The sequence below is a fragment of the Podarcis cretensis genome (assembly GCF_951804945.1).
Source record: "Podarcis cretensis genome assembly, chromosome: 12".
Taxonomy (NCBI): Eukaryota; Metazoa; Chordata; class Lepidosauria; order Squamata; family Lacertidae; genus Podarcis; species Podarcis cretensis.
The window spans coordinates 13,250,528-13,267,866 of record NC_137181.1 but is presented as its reverse complement, the minus strand read 5'-3'; the positions used below and the strand labels follow the sequence as shown (position 1 = coordinate 13,267,866).

The window sequence follows — 17,339 nt, the reverse complement described above, 5'->3', positions numbered from 1 at the left end:
ATACAGTAAAAACATAATAGGGGAAAAAACCCAATTTAAAATACAGCTTAAAATGCAATTTAAAATGCATCCTCATTTTAAAAGGAGCCCATAGATCAAAACCATAAGGGGAGGGAAACATAAGGGTCCGACTGAGTCCAAGCCAAAGGCCAGGCGGAACAGCTCTGTCTTGCCGGCCCTGCATAAAGATGTCAAGTCCCGCAAGGCCCTGGTTTCTTGTGACAGAGCTTTCCAGCAAGTCGGGGCCAGTACTGAAAAGGCCCTGGCCCTAGTTGAGACCAATCTAACCACCTTGCGACTTGGGACCTCCAGAGTGTTGTCATTTGTGGACCTTAAGGTCCTCCGCGGGGCATACCAGGAGAGGCGGTCCCGTAGGTACATGGGTCCTAGGCTGCATAGCACCCGGGAGCCAGCTTTGTGCAGGGTTCTCAAAGTGCTGAGATTAGCTCTTTGTACTGAGTTTCTCAAGTGCCCAGGAATCAGATGACTCTCAGGCACTTGGGAACCCCTGTGCAAGGGATTTGAACAGGTGGGCTGGGCATGGTAAAGTTGATCCAGGGAGGTGGAGCTAGATAAAGATCAGGCCTATGGAGTGCAAAAGGTTCCACGTGCCTGGCCTATACACAGTGTATAACATGTGGAAGGTCCTTACTCCCAACCTGATGCAGAGCAAACTACAGCATCCAGAACAAATAGATAGATAAATTTATTGTCATTGTCCGTATATACACAGTATACACAACAACGAAAATCAAACACCCAAGACCGGATTCACATACACATTTGCCAAAGGCAGCAGGCAAGGCAGAATGCGAACAATGTGGGCAGACAAAAGTCAGTAGCGGAGAAAGGTGGGGGTGGGTGGTCCACCCCAGGTGTCATCCCTGAGGGGGGTGACATTGCCGCATGCGGTGCCCCCCCCTGAGGTGTGTGCTGCTGCTGGTGCACCCCTCTGGGACATGCGCTGGGGCACCCCCGCAGGTGGCTAGCTCTGCCCCCGTAGGCCGTTCTGGGTGCCGGAGCAGCTAGCTCTGCCTCTGACAAAAGTGCATTGAATTCAGTGGAAATAACAGTCTTGGGTGAGGAGATGATGGCAAGCCTCATGAAGTGCAGAGGGCAGCCTCTCTGGCTGGCTGGTAGCAACATCTTTATTCCACCAGGCTTTTGCCTGCTAATAATTATATGTGAAGCTCAGTCATATCTGTCATCTCTTTCCATTGTTGCATTTTTTTAAAATAATAAGTTCATGCATTGTTGTATGTGTGTGTGTAGATGGTTATTGTGTTTTGATTTTTAATTTTTGCAAGTCATTCTGATAAATGAACAGTAGAAAGGCGGGTAGATTTTTTTAAAAATATATATGTAAATAATAATAATAATAATAATAATAATAATAATAATAATATAAAATGAATTAAAGGGACACCCCAAGGCCCAGTTCAGACAACATCAAGGAGTGTCAAAAAATCAAAACAAACACGCTGCTGACTTGCTTCCCAGCAGGTTCTCTCTGCCTCCGTTTACAGGAGAGGTTGAGAGGCTGTAGGCAAAGGAAGGGGGAAGCTCAATGGGCTTCAGATGATTTTTGCATTCCAAGGCTGGGCTGGGCAAGGCTGGGCTGGGCTGAGGAACAATTCATGACAGCCCAACCTTTTTCTGAAAACTTGCACCAAAGGGAGATTTCCATAAACACCCTTGACATCTTCTTGTTCCATTGGCAAATGAACTGCTCTTGCAATCAGGGAAACACTTTCCTGTGATGGGCTTGCTCAGTGTGGAATGGGGTCGGGTAAAGATTTATTTATTTATTTTCCATATATTTATTTGCTGCCTGGGTTCCTTTAGAAGGAAAAGCAAAGTATCAGTCAATCGTCATAAGAGTTCCAAAGTTTGATCCCATCACACTCCCCATTACATCATAAGGAGCATAAGAAGGCATGATAACTTCTCCTTAGCTCCCCACATCTCTCAGTAACAAAGAGAGAGAGAGGAGGGAGGGAAGGTCTAAATTCTCACCTGGCATCCCTTTTTTTACCCCCAAGCTTACCTAGTGTTATAGATAAATCATTTTCCAATCCATGCTGGTTTCTGTCCTGTTTCCACACCATTCTGCAATTAAAACAAAGCACACACATGAAAATCACATTATTTTTAGTATGCATTATCTATATTTATTATCAACTTCTTTTGTGTTTTATCCTAAAATGTATTTTGTCTCAAGATACACACATTTATATGCATTTTGGTGCATATCATGAACTGAGAACTCTATTGCAGAATTCGGAGAAGTGTGAACTGCGTTCCACCCCAGCCCAGCAAATGTGAATTGGGTTAGTCTATGTAAAAATGTGGACTGAACAAAATTCTTGGGCATTTCTGCCTGTTGGCAACAGACATGAGGGTCATGCAACAGAGAAGTTCTGCAATGTAGCTTCCATTAGTCTTTACATTGCTATAGAATCCCCCTGAGCACTAGGTACTCTGGTAAATGTGACTTGGGAGCTCCTGCCTGTACACCCTGGTAAGGACACAGGCACCCTGGGAACCACAATCGGCAGAGTTCCAAGGAAGCAGCTTTAACCGTGTTCTAAGATGTTATGGAGGCCCGATCACTAGCCCTCCCTACCACTACTGGTGCCAGGGCCAAGTACAGAAAAGTGAAGAGTGTGGCAGCAGTGGAAGAGAACACAGGTGACTGGGTGAAGCTGTTCTGGGTTCCAGTGTGGTGTAGTGGTTAAGAGTGGTAGTCTCGTAATCTGGTGAACCGGGTTCGCGTCTCCGCTCCTCCACATGCAGCTGCTGGGTGACCTTGGGCTAGTCACACTTCTCTGAAGTCTCTCAGCCTCACTCACCTCACAGAATGTTTGTTGTGGGGGAGGAAGGGAAAGGAGAATGTTAGCTGCTTTGAGACTCCTTCGGGTAGTGATAAAGCGGGATATCAAATCCAAACTCCTCCTCTTCTTCTGGGACTGAGTCTTAATTTCAGAAGAATTTGGAGAGACATCAGTTTTTGTTCTTAGCCCCCTAGTCTAACAGTCAATGGTTTTGCTATACCTTACAACCTGGTAATAGTAATTTTTAAAGTGCCACTAAGTATGGGGACGCAGGTGGCACTGTGGGTTAAACCACAGAGCCTAGGACTTGCCGATGAGAAGGTTGGCGGTTCGAATCCCCGAGACGGGGTGAGCTCCCGTTGCTTGGTCCCAGCTCCTGGCAACCTAGCAGTTCGAAAGCACATCAAAGTGCAAGTAGTTAAATAGGTACCACTCCGGCGGGAAGGTAGACGGTGTTTCCGTGCGCTGCTCTGGTTTGCAGAAGCGACTTAGTCATGCTGGCCACATGACCCGGAAGCTGTACGCTGGCTCCCTCGGCCAATAAAGCGAGATGAGCGCCGCAACCCCAGAGTCGGTCACGACTGCACCTAATGGTCAGGGGTCCCTTTACCTTTACCTTTAAGTTCAGTGGGACTTATTCCCAAGTAAGCATTAGGCTCAGATCCAGTCTAAGGCCTTTTTGAAATCAATGTGAAAAGTTCATTTTGAAGTCCCATTGGTTTCAATGGGACTTAGGTGCAGTTGACTTTAATGATCTTCCGATAAATCTGTCACCCTGTCATCTGATCAAAGCTCTTGCTTTCTTGCCCTGTCCATGGGTGGGTGATGATTCTCCCTCTTCTTCTATAGGAGAGATCTTTATTTTTAGCCATCTCTAGTGGAGTTGACACCACTGAAGATATTTCAAAATGAGAGAGATACTATGGAAGGAGCAAGGATTGCCAGCACTTTGAAGATTTCGCAACAGAGGTAACATTCGCTACCAGTTACGTCAATGAATCTCTAATATGCCTATTGCAAAGGCATCTAAACAACAGGAACAAAACCACAATGCGATCACCAGAGTCAATCCAAAAGAAAAGCCGTCCACCCTAAATGCAAAAGCCAGACCACATCAAAGTCATATGACAAGTCAAATGCCAGGAACCATCAGGAAAATATTGGGCTTCGACAATAGGCAAATATTCCCTGTGATACAATGAACGGGGAAGGTTAGAATAGATTAAAAACAACAAGGGGTGGGGGGAGGGAAAAACATCCAACTAAAACAAATATGACTTACAGATTTTTCCAGCCCAGAAGATCTGCTTCCCTCGACTCCACCTTGTTCCTTCTGAGTAAACATTACAGTATTCTACAGATAAAATCCTTGCAGATGAAGACCAAGGGCACATTCACACCATACATTTAAAGCACTATATCACTTTAAGCAATCATGGCTTCCCCCAAAGAATTCGGGGAGCTGTAATTTGTTAAGTGTGTTGAGCATTTGGGCACCTATTCTATTCCCAGAGCTTCAACACCCAGGGCATTTTAACCATCAATCCTGCTTCACAGGGAACTGTGAGAATTGTAGCTCTGGGAAGGGAATAACAACTCTCAGCAATTTTTTTTGAAAATGGGCAGTTTTGAACTCTGGCAGACCTCATGAGCCCCTTTGGAGCTTGGCATCATTGATCAACAACTTATGTTCTTTTGCTTTTGTTGTTTGATGCAAGCCTACCACCTTCAAGCAGGTGCCCTAGCTTGTCCTGCCACTTTCCCCTAGGAAAACCCAAATTCTCTAGTAGTTCTCATGTGATTGGCTAACGTTGGTTACATGGGAGATATCTAGTGAAGGAGAGACTCCATTTTTATGTGAAGCAAGATGACTGTGTTTTAGAATCCATTGTGAGCACTGCTAAGTTGAATAGCATGTTGGAGTGCTTCTTCTCTGCTTGAAAGAGAGAGAGCAAATCTGAGCTGTGGAAAGAGAGGAAAATACGGTTGTTTGGAAGCTGGAAGAAGAGACTGTAGGCCCATGCTTGGAGAAGCATGTGACTGTAAATATTATGTTTTAATTCATCTTTAACTATAGGTTTCTGCAAGTACAGTCATCCTTCATGTTGCGTCCACTTCATGTTCCGTTTTTTCGGGTTGTAGACTGCCGAAACCTGGAAGTACCGGAATGGGTTACTTCCAGGTTTCAGCAGTCGCGCATGCACAGAAGCGCTAAATCGCACTTTGTGCATGCACAGAAGCACCGAATTGCAACCTGCGCATGTGCAGATGCAGGTTGTGAATGCTGCGGGTTGAGAACATGCGCATGGATCACGTTCGCAACCCGAGTGTCCACAGTAAAGGTTTGGAATGTTAAAGTTAGGACATTGGTTTAATTCCCAAAGAAGGGTTTCAGTCACATATATGATTTGAGCTTCTTAGCTGTGATTTTGCTATTCGTAACTTCAACATAAATGGACCCACGCGTCCCCGATTGCACATCAGCTGGACATGCCTAAAATGGTTGCTGCCTGTATTAGTCAAAATATCATATAGATGTGTAAATGTTCCGAGGGATTAACATTGAAATGCTGGTGAATTTTCATGAGGAATAATTAAAAAGAGGTGTAAATGTGGATAACTGAACTGAAGACTGGACAAAAACCCTGAGACTCTGAGATAAACTGAAATTGACAGATACAGACATCCCTACCCAATGCTTAAGAAAAAATAGGCTCAAATGACTGTAAAGGTTGGTGTAATCTGAAGACATGGGAGGCCACCATCTTGCTGAAGCTAAGCAGGTCTGAGTCTGGTTAGGACCTGGTTGAGAGACCTCCTGGGAGCCAAATATATGCCACCTTGGTTCTGAGATGGAAGAAAGATGGGATATAAAGGGAGAGCCAATAACTTTTCTGGAATCTCATCTGGAGCAAGAATGACATGTTACTTCATAATAAGGCTGGTCCTGAAGTGAGTAGAACAAATGCATTTATATAAGAACAGCACAGCTGGTTCTTTTTTTATTGAACTGTGCAAATTTCTAAAACTCATTACCAAAGACAATATCATGACTTGTATCAAATCCTAGAAAACAGCAGGCTCCTTGGTGTAGTTTCCACTGGCTGCAGTAGAATTGTTTGCAGGATTTTGTGTCTTTTCTTGCCTTTAAAAATGTTTTTTTTAAATGTCCATATGCATTATTATAATATACTTTCAATGTATACTACTCTTTTCATTGAGGTCACTTTCTTGAAATAAGCGGATGATCTAAACTTTTAGGAGACAAACAAATTACTCATTATTCCTGAGCTCCATTTGTCCTTCTGGATCCTTGAGAACCAGAGTATTTTGCCAGCTTGCTTTTCCTTTGAGACATTAAAGAGCACCTTTGAGTCAAACCTTTAACAGGACAGTGTGAAAAGGAGAAGTTATGGAGGCCAGTTGACCAAAGGGATTGTGCATCTCCCAGCTTGTCTTTTAGTTCTTTGAAAAGAGCAGGAGGCAAGCCTTATAAGAAGAGCAAAGCGAGGTCTGGTACCCAAATGGCCTTTTGTCAGATGTACAACCCCCATGTTTGTGTTTGCTCCAGTGATGCAGGCGGGGAGCCGAATTTTCCTTTAGCCTTTGTTTGCTTGTGTGAGGCTTAAGGCTTATGCAAAAATTGGCACCTAAGTATAAAATAGTTTCCTATGCTGCAAGAGCAAGGAGTTTGGAACTGGGGATTGCTTTTTAGGCTTTACTTTGATTGTTGTGCTTGTAATCCCACAATGCCAAATGCTTTCCTTATTGCAGACATGGGCTTGCTAGGCAAAACTCCTTTAGGAAAATAAAGGAGTGCAGAATTAAGCTTTGGAATGGCTTCTGCAATGTATTTTGTGCGACGAGGGTGGAAAAAATGCTGGCAATCGTGTCCAGCTTTTGATGATTCGGACATTTTTAGTTGCCTGATAATGAATACAATGGAGCAAAGATGATACTAACCATCCACCTGCAGCAACGTTTATATAATATCATAATAATGATAATAATTATATTTTATACCATACTGTGTTATTTTATAGTCTGAGTCAGTGTTTTGCAGGGTGCTGATGTCCATGGATCCACACAAATGATTGCCAGAATATGTACAAACACACTCTTTCAGGTTTGGATGTGGGTTCCCAAGTGCTATTTTGGGGGTGGATATCTCCACTTCCTTCATTTTACATATTTTAGCTGCTATCGACATAGGTTTGTGTCCTTTACAGTGCTTCGCATCCAAATAAAGTGTTGGACCGGATAAAATTGGCTGCCACTTCATACAGGGCACTATCCTGGATGTGAATTTATGAATAGTGGTGTCCTGAGGCATATTTTGAGGCTCCCACTCTCCTTGTCTCGTCTACTTATTTTGGCTATTATTGGCATACATGTGCCATGTTTGACAGTGTCATGCTCCTGATTGGAGCACTAAGCCAATTCAAGACCATCTCACAGAGAATACCCCCCTGGAGTGTGGATGTATCATTTGTGCTGTCTGAAAGCTTATACAGTCATACCTCAGGTTGAATATGCTTCATGTTGAGCGCGTTCGAGTTGCGTTCGGCGTTACTTCCAGGATTCGCCGTTTGCACATGTGCAGATGCTCAAAATGACGTCACACACATGCGCAGAAGCAAGCGAAAAGTGACACGCGCCTGTGCAGACGTGCCGTCGCTAGGGACTCTGGAACGGATCCTGTTCGTATCCAGAGGTACCACTGTATTGGATTTCACACTGCTAGGGAGAAATCCTGTGCACAAGAACAGGCTCCAGCCTAAGTCAGCCCTCTCCACTCCCATCCATGGAGTGCCAAGATATACTTTTGGCTGAGCTGGGGTTGGAGACTTAACACTGGTTGAGCCCAGCTGATCCAGGAATCGGCTGAGCTGAAGATTTGCTGCATCCTAAACTGCAGATCTTATTGTAGGATTACCACCCTACCTTCTTATTCTCTTCTAAATAGTTTAGTTATTATTATTTGCAGTATTATCATTATATTATGTTATCTGTTATTGAAATACCCTATTCTCTTGACTGTAATTTGTTTTAAACTTATTTTAATATTATTTTAAATGGCTGTAATGTGCCCTGGGACCTCACGGTGCAGGGTGAGTAAGAAATCAAATAAACACTACTAACAAATAATACTGTGTGGCCTAAACAGAAATCAAAGATGCCCCAGGGCAGACAGTGAGCCTGTGGCTGAGCGCAGGTTAAAAGTCATTGGTTTGCCATCCAGCATCTTTCTGCAACTCGGTGTGCTTTTTCGGCTGTTGTCTTAGATCCACAGTGGACCTGCGCGTCAATGGAGCCATTTGTGTGGTCAGCGTTCCCTTTGCAAACGTATGCATTTCCTTGCATTGCCCCATATAAGCTCTTTTTTTTTTTTAAAGCTCCTATGAAGCTGCATGATATTAATCTAGAGTAAATGATCTATTTCAGATTTATGCTGGGGAGCGAATTCACCAGGGTACAGGGAAGTATCTCATCACAGACCTCCATGAATAATGTATTACACTTAGCAGTGGCAGGCTTGAGTTAGCTGAATTCATGTCATTTCATTTCGGGCCATAAGTGACTGTGCTTTCCCTTCGCTTGTCATTCGGAGGCCTGTATTCCTTAGAAAGTAGCCGGTATACAAGCTGAAGCTATTTTTCTTCCTGTCTGCTTTAGAAAGAATACTTTCTCTTTTGACTTAGACACACACATTCATTCTCCCTAATGCTTTTTTAAGAAAGCGAGCCTTAAAGATCAAAGATATTCAGCCAACACCTGTGCTAACAGTATTTTCAATTGCTATTGAGCATTCTTTGTAAAGCTGTTTTTTAAATGCAGGTGTTTTCTTAGTCTAATATGTGGAATTTAAATGAATCCATAAAGGATGAGTACCGAGCATCTTCCACATATCTTTCTATTATGCTTAACATAAAAGTGGAGCTTATTTAATCATAAATTCAGTACAAAGGGAGGAGAAAAAATATCAAAGATTTTCTCCCCATCGCTCTTTGTTAGGTGATGTTATATTCTTTTCTCAAATATTTAAACCAGGAATGGCCAGCTGGTGTCCTGCGGTTCGGATACAACCTATGAATCATATCCCGCCCCCCACTTTCTGAACCCAGGTGGGTCTACCAAAATTTAATTGAAGGGTATTAAAACGTTTGCTACTGTTTCACTTGTACATATATATATATATTTAGTTATGATGGGAAAGAGAGGGGGGAGGTCTACACAGTGGGTAGGGAACCTCAGGCCGGGGGGGTGGGGACACACAAATGTGGGCCTCAAGTAATCTCTCTTTACTCATTGTGATTCTCCTAAACTATCCCCCCTCTTCCCAGGCTACATCCTTTACTGATCCTCCTTTGCAGCTCACAAGTGCTTTCACTTAGCTGGAATATGTCCTTGAAGTCTGATAATGGCTCTTGTTTGCCTGGTTGGTGGCTAGAGAGGGGTCTGTATATTGTTGTTATTGTTCATGTCATTTCTATACCACTTTAAGAAAAAACATCGCAAAGCGGTTTTAAGCCTACATTAAAACACCAAATGAAACCATTTGGAAGAAAACATTACAGATGAAAGTAAAATACGAAGTATACATTTGCAACATAATTAACAGGAAATGTTATCTTAAAGATTCCAAAATAAAACATTAGGAAGGAGGTCAAGTGCAGATTGCACATTTAAACCAGCATTTGAAGATTCCTCACCAGACATCTCACCCCTTATGTCTTCTGTGCTGAGATCATCTCCCCATGTCAGACGTGGACATATTAGAAGGGGGAGGTCCCTTAATCTCCTAGAAAACACTTCCTCCAACCCAGGATACAGGGAAGGGCATTGACACGCCAGAAAGGGCAGGGCTACACACCTCTCCCTCCTGATGATGGGCTGTGTTGTATAGGCACTAGTCTAATGTTCAAAGATTATCTTCACATCTGGTGCTCACCCACATTCACCTCGGATCATGCGTACCACTGGCCCACCCTGAAGGCTTCCCAGAAGGAAAGGTGACCCTCAGGGTGAAGAAGGTTCACCACCCCAGCCTACATGTTTTAACATTCTCATTCTCTCTCTCTCTCTCTTGGTTGGTTTTAGATGACCATGTCCATGCTTGTGTGCTCCATAACAATATCAGGACTGAATATATGATCTTGAAGGCGCTCAATATTCTCTGGCCTCATGGTGATGTCTCAGAAAGTGGATCTCCTGCTCCACAGCGCTCAATATATGGGTAGGAAGACTTCCTAAAGTAGAAAGACTCGTCATTAAATTCACAGCCCCCAGCCGTGGCTCTCACCCAGTTTAACCTTAGGCCTGGGCCTCATTGTAGTCTTCAGAAAGGCAGCAAGTAAGGGGGAAGTCACAAAAGAGCCTCCTGTAATTTGAGCATTGAGAGCTTGGAAAGGCTGAAAGATCTCATGTGTGCACAGTGTGTGGGCAGTGTGCGTGTGGGGGTGCAGGATTGTGCCTGCTTGTTCCCCTTCACAGCCCCTATGTGTATTCTGCACAACTTGTCCAGGAGCCCATGTCTGGACAAGCTGTATTTGTGCAGGTTCTGACTGTGTTATTATGAGAGGGTGTGTCTCAGTGGAACAGAGTAGAAGGGACCTTTAGGTGAGGTAGGAGCCTTTTTTTCTGCAGCTAGATTACGTTGTGTTTATTCTTATATGGGTGGCTGAGAATTTGATTGGTTTGGCTTGTTTAATTGTTTGTTGGGCATATGGTGGGTTGGAAAGAATGGGTTCACTTTTCCTTTTCTTAATTGTCGATCACATTATTTTAAAAACTGGAATTTTTAGTGGATCTTTTTGGGGTTGTGTCAGGGAACTGCCATCGGAGCCCAAGGTGGTGGCAGGGCTCCCAGATGCAGGGGAGGGAACCAGCAGGGAGAGAGGAAGAACTTCCGCTGAGGAAGGAGAGGAGGAGGAGGGGGCGTCGGAGGGAAGGCTCAGGGACACTTCCAGCGAGGGCAGCGGAGAGAGCTCAGGACCTCCCATTGGGATGCCCACTCTGCGCAGAAAGTTGTCGCGCAGGGAATCTAGGCGGAGACTCACCGTCAAGGAGCTTTTATGTTGGAAGAAGTTCAGGAAACGCCCACTGACGGATTCTGCCAGTGATTAAGACAGCCACGAAGTAAGGGCTGTCCGGTTAGGGAAAGTTTTAAGCCAACTACTCTGCTTGGAGCGGGTTTGCGCTTACGCACAAGCAACCCCTTATCCCTTTACAGGTTGTTTTCATTATCCCAGCTCCTGCCAACCTAGCAGTTTGAAAGCACGCCAAAAATGCAAGTAGATAAAAGGTACTGCTCTGGTGGGAAGGTAAACGGCGTTTCTGTGCTTCTCTGGTTACGGTGTTCCTTTGCTCCAGAAGCGGCTTAGTCATGCTGTCCACATGACCCAGAAAAACCGTTTGCGGACAAACGCTGGCTCCCTCGGCCTGTAAAGTGTGATGAGCGCCGCAACCCCAGAGTCGTCTGGTACTGGACTTAACTGTCAGGGGTCCTTTACCTTTTTACCTTTCATTGTTTTATTCTGACATTTTTAGGGGAATTTATTTAGCTCTTAATTATGCTGTTTTAAGATCTGTAGTTCTTATTGCATTTTTTTGTACTTGCCACTCTATTCTGATGTTTATGAAGATGCCTTATTTAGCAGTTAATTGGGGTGTTCTGTCATGTGTAATTTTTCTAAGGGCTTTTTTGGTATTTGATATATATTTATGACATATTAAGATACAACTCAGAGTAAACAACTATTAAGTAAACAACTCAGAGGCTACCTCCACCCCAAAATATACGCAGCACATGAACTGCCTAAGGCTGCATTCATACCATACATTTAAAGTGCTCTGATACCCAGAATTCTTTGGGGAAGCTGTGACTATCTTAAGTGATGTCATAATGTTTCAAATGTATGGTGTGAAAATGGCCTTGATAAACAAACAGACGCTGCCCAAAGCAGGGCTCTTGAAAGCATAAGTATTGCCTACATGTGCAGGCATGCTCACCATTCTGGGAAATGCATATTGGGAGGCCAGAGCCTGTGGGCATGATCCTGTTTCCTCATCAGCATGCATTGACTAGACACATGTAATAATTGTGTGTGTATATAGTGTGTGTATATAGTATTATGATAAGGTGAGGAGTCAGAAATGGCCAGTATGGCAAGGTGATGCAGCTGCTTCCAGCCGTCCATTTGTGGTGCCATTAAGGGCAACAGAGCAGACGACAGTTCACTGTGACCAATGGGGACAGTTCATGAAGATCCCTCCCTAGAACTGGTAAACTTCCCATCAGGTTGTGTGCAGGGATGGGAGAGAAATGTGATTCAATTCTTATTTAGAGGTGAACCCACCTAAATTGAACTTTCTGAAACAATGTGTTTCACTTCTCCAGATTTTGCATTGAAGTTCTCCAGCTATGTAATATATACAAGAATTCATACACATGGGGAAAGCGTGCATATAAATGGATATACTGCTGAAAAATAGCATACCAACACGCATTAAATTAGGGGAAATTGCTTTACTCAAATGTAAGGCACACTCTTTTGGCCAAATTACATCACAAAAATTAGGGTGCACATTAGATTTGATGGCGTCAGCAAATACTTTTTTGGTTTCAAGGTTTTGTAAATTGAGGTGCGCTTTAGATTTAATGGTGCATTAGAGTTGCATAAATATGGTAGAATTTTGCACTGAGATGCTGATAAATTTTCACGAGGATTTCTTACAAAAATAAAAAGCTCAAACTTGTGTGGAGAAGTGGAATAGACAGATTTGCCCATCTCTAGTTGTGTGTGCCATTTAAAATGTGTTAGGTTGGGATGTGGCTTCTGGATTTTTGTTATCAAGAACCAAGTTGTCTTTGCCATCCTTGCAAGTGCAATAGTGACTAGTGTGATGGGGCAGAGCCATGGTGCCACATTTCTGAAACTGGCATTGCTGCAACATGCATGGTTAGAGGCAGGATGGTGTGAATGTTGTCTACAATGATTCATCAGGCCCCAAATCACCTCTCTCCTGCCTCATCTTCATCCTAGTAAACAGCAATGCCAGTGTCAAGAGGGCATCTCTATGGCTCTCCCATTACACTGCCACCATCCTGGCTGCAATGGGCCATTAAATATTGAAGTTTAAAAAATGGGTAAAACCTATTGCACAGGACTTTTCATAGTAGTACCCAACCTAGCTCTGTCTTGAACCTAGTGAGGTTCTTATACAATTTTATGCACCATGCAAACAATGTGCCAATGTAGCTCTTATTATGAACACAGGTTTACATGGACCTTGTTGTTGTACATGGAATAGTTTTCAGGCACTATTTGTCTGCATTGAGGGGACCTCTTTCCCAGCTTGTAGCAAACCTTGTTTTCCCTGTTGCATGTTCTTTTCTGGACAGCAGCCCATGACTGAGATTATTTGGAACTGCTCTTAGGAAGACTGCAAACAATGATGTTTCAAGGGACAACTCCTTGCTGCTGCTTGGAATCATGTTTCTGACTCGGGCCGTGGCTTTATTTGTTTGTTCGAAACATTCTAATACCGCCTTTCACCCAAAAAATTTAGAAAATTAAAATAGCCAAAATAGTTTTTTAAAAAATAAAATGCTAAAAATAAACCAGCAGATTAGATGTCCTTAGCAAGTTAAAGGCCTGCTTGGGTGAACAAAAAGGTTTCAGCAAATGTGGGTGCCAGGTGAGTTTTTGGGGAGGGGCACCCCACAGTTGCCGCAGCCCCCCCCCAAGGCCTTCATCAGTCATTGTCATCTGCTTCACACCACACAAGGGCCTCAGCAGGCGACATAAGGACAAGACAGGCTGGGATTGGAAGAAGGTGCTCTTTAAGTTACCTGCACACCCAAGCTATTTAGGGTCTTGAAAGTAAGTACAGTGGTACCTCTGGTTACATACTTAATTCGTTCTGGAGGTCCGTTCTTAACCTGAAACTGTTCTTAACCTGAAGCACCACTTTAGCTAATGGGGCCTCCTGCTGCTGCCGCACCACCATGGCGCAATTCCTGTTCTCATCCTGAAGCAAAGTTCTTAACCCAAGGTACTATTTCTGGGTTAGCAGAGTCTGTAACCTGAAGTATATGTAACCTGAAGCGTATGTAACCCAAGGTACCACTGTGCCAACACTGAACGGGGGTCAGAAGTGAGATGTGGGCAGAACTAACAGATTTGTTTCTTTCTGTATTCTTACATTTACACCCCTCCTTCCTTTTGTCATGGAAACTAAGACTGTGTACATGTGGTTCCCAGGTGAAGATCCCACCCAGGCCAGATTGGCTTAGCCACAGTAAGCTGGTGCCCTCACAAGCCTTCGGGCTAAACCACAGGACGCAGCACAGCAATAATAAGCATTATGTGCTTACTTTCAACTATAAGAACTTAAGAACAGCCTGCTGGCTGAGGCCAATGGCCCATATTGTCCAGCATCCCGTTCTCACAGTGACCAACTGGAAACCTGTGGGAAACTCGCAAACAGGACCCAAGCACAAGGACAGTCTTCCTTCCTGTGTTTTCCCAGCAACTGGTATTCAGAAGCATTTCTGCCTCTGACCATCAGGAGGAAATGACACAATCAGCCTTGGGCTCAGTTGTGCAGGCCACATTGGCCACATCACACCATATATTCAAAGTGCTATGGTACCAGTTTAAACAGAAATTGTTTCCCCCAAAGAATGCTGGGAACTGTAATTTGTTAAGGGTGCTGAAACTTGTTAGGAGACCCTTCTTCCTCACACAGAGTTACATTTCCAGGTGTCCCTGGAGGGCTTGATGGTTAAGCCACTCTGTGGCCATTGTTATGTTTTAAAAACCAACCCACCAACCAATGATGGCTTGATTCAGGGATATAGTATGACATCACTAGTTCCAGTCCATACACAAATGTAAAAATTAATTAGGGCTATGGCGAACATTGATCTGTTGTTAATTTTGTATCTATTGTGGTTTTGAAAAAAGCAATCTAAAGTTGTAGAACATTTACCAATAGGGGGCAGAAGCAGCATTTGACAACAAAAAGATTACCTTCCCCCACCCTGGCAATTAATCTTCTCTCTTTCTCTCATAATACAAGCCCATGATGTAAAATAGAAGTGAGCAAGAAACCAGAGTTGAAACTTCACAAACAGGGATCGCTTCAACTTGTTTGTAGATTGCAAATGCTTTTACCCAACTCAGTCTCAAATTTAATAAGCTGTTGAGAAGAAGGCTCGCTGTTTATGATTTACAATATTCAATATGCCATTTCCAAACATCCCAGGTTGTGTGGCACTCTCTGAGGGTTTTTATACACCACTTCCTAGTTTTTTCAGGAGATTGTCCATGTGACATACATTAGAAAACATCCACCAAGCAAACAATACATTGAAACTACTAAAACAAGAATTAAAACTGTAGTGTGCCATAAAATGAGTAAAGAGACAAAACCATTGTTAGCTGAAAAGCTTAGGATAATAGGATAACCGTGGCTTGACACCTGCACAACAATCAGTATTTGCTATATGAACTTCCCTAAGGGGAGGGTGTTGCAAAACTGGAATGCCACCTCTCTACCTCTCTTCAGAAACCACCCGTCTTAACTCTGAAAGTGGGACAGACCAGAGTCGGGTCTCCAATGATGATCTGAAGTGGCAGGCAGGTTGTGGGAGAAGGCAGTCTTTTAAACCAGGGGTGACTACCTTGTGACCTTCCAGGTAGGGCTGCCTGCATTACCAAAAAGAGGATTTCCAACACGGAAATTTTCATTTAGCAATTGACTGGTGTAAACGCAAATGTAGAAAAAAATCTTATAATTTAAACTGAAGCTTCATTTATCTCACCGGTGGGGAGTTTACTACGTGACTTTTGTGCCTGACCAAGTGCTGCAGACTAACTGTTGATGGGCTGCTTCAGGATTTCTGCTTTCCCTTTTTATGGCTCCTCATCTTTGAACCAGGCTTGGATTGGAGATCCCTCAAATAGAGGACACTTTCAAACAAAGGACTGCCAAACCTTCAAAATAGAGGACTATCCCTTGTAAAGTAAGACACACAACCACCCTGCCTTGAGGTGAACTTGGATGGCAACTCCCAGCATCTGTGGCCATTGGCTATCTAGGTTGAGATAGATGTGGCTTGGAGTCTAACAACATCTGGAGGACTAGAGGATGAGCCAAATGCCCCTGCTTTAGGCAGACTAAAAAAAACCTTTAGGCTTTAAACCTGAAAGTTTTTTTCTCTGTATACAGTGTTTGAAGTGGGAGGGATAGGGTGCATTGTCACCCCAGCTCTTTTCCCGTGGCCATTATTGAATCTGCCATAGTTATCCCTTTCATTCAGTCTTATCCATACAGGTTAGAAATAAAAGAACACATCTCTATCACCTCTTATTTCTTCTTATTTTTAAAACCATTTTATAGTCAGGTTGCAGCCAACTAGGCCTGTCCGTGCTTACAGGTGCTCATTTTATTTATTTAAAAATAAATTACCCCTTTCTACTACAAAGTGGTACTTATTCCCCAGTAAATATATTTAACAGTAGAAGATAACCCCTATTTTATTCCTGTAGTCATGGTGGTAAGATTTAAGCGAGTTTTTAAAATGCAAAACTACGCATACTCGGTGTGTATTTCCTTCTCTTTTAGAGGAATGATGGAGTGGAAGGAGAAGAGAAATGTTAATTGCATGCTTCACAACCGAAGAAATTCACATGGTTATGAAAAACAGGTGGGTGGGTTGTAAGACTGTTACATCCAGGATCTAAAATTTCTTAGGTGTGTCATTGTATGTGGGGCCTTTTATGTACCTATGGCCTTCAGCAAGCCAATACTGGTCATAGCAACTCTGGGATGCCATAAACACAGCCAAGTCATTGTGGGCCAGGGCCCCAATCCAGCAATTTCTTGTGAGTGCTTGGTCTTGCCTGTGCAAGAAGGTTATCAGTCACACCTCCTGGCACATGATGTGTGAACACAGTGGTCTTTCCATTGAACTGAATGAAGGAGTCGTATTCATGAGTTTTGTGTGTGTTTTGAAGCATACCTTGAACTGTGCATAAACCTGTATTGACTGTGCCCCGCCATTTGTAAACAATGTTTATTTCCTTTCCCATTTTTGTTTTTCTTTTGTCATCTTTTGGACTCGTTATTACCATCGCTTTTCTGGATTTATGTATCAAACATTGCAGCATCTTCTTTCTGTCAGTGGAGGGTGAGGCTCTTGGCTTTTGCCATCGTTAATCCTGATGTCGCTCCAAGGAACTTGTCATTGCAAGGATTGTTTCTTAAGTTGGTCCAAAACCATCCCCTGGAATTTCACAATCTCTTCTGTTGAGGTAACATTGGCATACACCTATATTTGCCCAGACAATGGCCGTGCCCAACAAGGTAGTTCTTGTTATATCATTATGTCATTGTTGCATGCTGATTTGTTATGGACAAAATACTTTGTACTCCTTAAGTGTTTGATCACACACCTATGCCATCCTTATCATTGGTTGGCGTATGCTCTTGTTT

The 17,339-nt window shown here is 43.3% G+C and overlaps 1 long non-coding RNA gene across 2 annotated transcripts in view; it reads left to right on the top strand.

Moving 5' to 3' along the window:
• The window catches only part of LOC307199381, a 170,200-nt gene that overhangs the window by 103,345 nt on the left and 49,516 nt on the right, over positions 1-17,339 (top strand). For both annotated transcript variants that reach the window (XR_013831950.1, XR_013831951.1), the window contains one exon: positions 3,684-3,803. This is a non-coding gene — a long non-coding RNA (uncharacterized lncRNA). The remainder of the gene's footprint in view (positions 1-3,683; positions 3,804-17,339) is intronic.